Source organism: Salmo trutta, chromosome 13 (assembly GCF_901001165.1).
Source record: "Salmo trutta chromosome 13, fSalTru1.1, whole genome shotgun sequence".
NCBI classification, from domain to species: domain Eukaryota; kingdom Metazoa; phylum Chordata; class Actinopteri; order Salmoniformes; family Salmonidae; genus Salmo; species Salmo trutta.
Window position 1 is genome coordinate 38,251,538 of NC_042969.1, and position 3,189 is coordinate 38,254,726.

A 3,189-nucleotide genomic window follows, 5' to 3' on the forward strand; every position below is an offset into this window, starting at 1 on the left:
TTTACTGCAATTTTTTATTTTTTTTACAAGCCATGTTTCGATAAAGCCTATTTATTTTTGTTATAAGCCGTGTTTCGTTAAAGGCTATTTATTTTTGTTACAAGCCGTGTTTCGTTAAAGCCTATTTATTTTTGTTACAAGCCGTGTTTCGTTAAAGCCTATTTATTTTTGTTACAAGCCGTGTTTCGTTAAAGCCTATTTATTTTTGTTACAAGCCGTGTTTAGTTAAAGCCTGTGTAAAGTTCATTTGTTTCAATGTACCGGTAGGCACCTGCGGCTTATAGACATGTGCGGCTTATTTATGTTCAAAATATATATATTTTTTTAATTCAGTGGGTGCGGCTTATATTCAGGTGCGCTTAATAGTCCGGAAATTACGGTATATACATATGAGATGAGTAATACATAGACTAAGATACAGTACAATAGTATAGAATACAGTATATACATATGAGATGAGTAATATCAGATATGTGAACATTATTAAAGTGACTAGTGTTCCATTCCTTAAAGTGGACAGTGATTTCTAGTCTATGTATATAGGCAGCAGCCTCTAATGTGCTAGTGATGGCTATTTAATAGCCTTGCGATAGAAGCTGTTTTTCAGTCTCTCGGTCCCAGCTTTGATGCACCTGTACTGACCTCGCCTTCTGGATGATAGCGGCGTGAACAGGCAGTGGCTCGGGTGGTTGTTGACTTTGATGATCTTTTTGGCCTTCCTGTGACATCGGATGCTGTAGGTGTCTTGGAGGGCTGGTAGTTTGCCCTTTTCTATTGGTTCCCTTGAGTTTTCCAAAGTTCTAGAAGCATTGAGGAAGGTAGAGAAAATAGGCATTTGTTTGTTATTAAAACTTCTCTAGGATAGGTGGGACGGTAGCGTCCCACCTGACCAACATCCAGTGAAAGTGCAGGGTGCCAAATTTAAACTACAGAATTGTAAATATTTAACAATCTTGAAAATACACATGCAATATGTCAAAATAAAGCTTAACTTCTTGTTATTCCAGCCGCGGTGTCAGGTGTCAGACTTTACGGCGAAAGCAAACCGTGCGATTATCTGAGGACAGCGCCCAGCACACAAATGCATAACAATCATTTTCAAGCAGGCAGGTGGCGACACAAAAGTCAGAAATAACGATATAATTAATGCCTTACCTTTGAAGAGCTTCTTCTGTTGGCACTCCAAAAGGTCTCAGTTACATTACAAATGGTCCTTTTGTTTTATAAATGTATTTTTTATATCCATAAAAACTCAGTTTAGCTGGCGCGCTTCAGTCAATAATCCACTCTGTTCCATCGGTCAAAAGGTATACAAAATGAATCCCAAACGTTACCAATAAACTTATCCAAACAAGTCAATCAGCATTTATAATGTTGACATCTAGTGGAAGCCCTAGGAACTGAAATCGGGCACGATTTCACCTTATTATAAGAATGTGCCAGCCATTGAAATCAGTGGTAGGATGAAAAACATTTTTTGGGGGATGGTTTGTTATCGGGGTTTCGCCTGCCATTTCAGTCCTTTTATACTCACATACATTATTTTAACAGTTTTAGAAACTTTAGAGTGTTTTCTATCCAAGTAGCAGGTAGTTTACTTTGGGCACGCTTTTCATCCGGACGTCAAAATACCGCCCCCTATCCCAAAGAAGTAATCACAAAAGTGGTTTTCAAACCTCTTTCTACATCTCCCAGAGTACATCTTGCTGGCTTCCCCTCTCTATCCCTTCCGTTTCTCTGCCAGTGTGCGTCTCTGTCTTGCTATCTTTTTGCGTCTCCCTCCGTCTCTCTCCCTCTCTGCTCTACAATATGACACCATGTGTTTTTAATTATTATCTGGACAGGTACCTCAGATCAGCTGTTAGATATGGAGCTGGTCGCTGAGGGCAGAACTGTTCTACCTTTTACATTACCACACGGTTGTTTTATTTGGACCTAATAGCCGCTCTGACATGTCTCAGACATACAGGAAACAGGGACTTGTAAAAAATACAACCAGCATTATTATTATTATTATTATGACTCATTGATTAAAAACCCTGTAGCTAACTCTGCAGATAGCATTACTGGGTGATTTGAAAAGTCACAGTCAATCGATCAATAATATAATAATACTCTTATCAATTTTTTTTTAATCTTCATTTACAATCTGTAGAAACTATGAGAATAGAAAGGTTCAGAACTTTTGTGAAACAGCAGAGTTTAAAAATATTTGGCAAATAGAAATCAAAACTGGATGGGAGGGGTTGAGGGACGGGACTGGATGGTGTTCAGAGATAGATGGGAGGGGTTGAGGGGAGCTGAAGGATGGGACTGGATGGTGTTCAGAGATAGATGGGAGGGGTTGAGGGGAACTGAAGGATGGGACTGGATGGTGTTCAGAGATAGATGGGAGGGGTTGAGGGGAACTGAAGGGTGATCCTGGATGGTGTTCAGAGATAGATGGGAGGGGTTGAGGGTAGCTGAAGGATGGGACTGGATGGTGTTCAGAGATAGATGGGAGGGGTTGAGGGGAGCTGAAGGGTGATCCTGGATGGTGTTCAGAGATAGATGGGAGGGGTTAAGGGGAGCTGAAGGGTGATCCTGGATTGGGTTCATAGATAGATGGGAGGGGTTAAGGGGAGCTGAAGGGTGATCCTGGATTGGGTTCATAGATAGATGGGAGGGGTTGAGGGGAGCTGAAGGCTGGGACTGGATGGTGTTCAGAGATAGATGGGAGGGGTTGAGGGGAGCTGAAGGATGGGACTGGATGGTGTTCAGAGATAGATGGGAGGGGTTGAGGGGAGCTGAAGGATGGGACTGGATGGTGTTCAGAGATAGATGGGAGGGGTTGAGGGTAACTGAAGGCTGGGACTGGATGGTGTTCAGAGATAGATGGGAGGGGTTGAGGAGAGCTGAAGGATGGGACTGGATGGTGTTCAGAGATAGATGGGAGGGGTTGAGGGGAGCTGAAGGATGGGACTGGATGGTGTTCAGAGATAGATGGGAGGGGTTGAGGGGAACTGAAGGGTGGGACTGAAAATAAACAAAAGTTAACTATTGTCAAATATACTGTGTCTGTAAAATGTCTACAGTGCCTTCGGAAAGTATTTAGACTCCTTGACTTTCCCCACATTATTTCTTCATCAATCTACGCACTTTACCGCATAATGACAAAGCAGAATCAGGTTATAATTTTTTGCAAATGTA

At 41.9% G+C, this 3,189-nt stretch overlaps 1 pseudogene; it reads right to left on the bottom strand.

Annotated features, from left to right (window-relative positions):
- Nucleotides 1–2,263: 2,263 nt before the first annotated feature.
- On the bottom strand, nucleotides 2,264–2,962 carry LOC115205760 (extensin-like; annotated as a pseudogene).
- Between the last annotated feature and the right edge of the window lie 227 nt (nucleotides 2,963–3,189).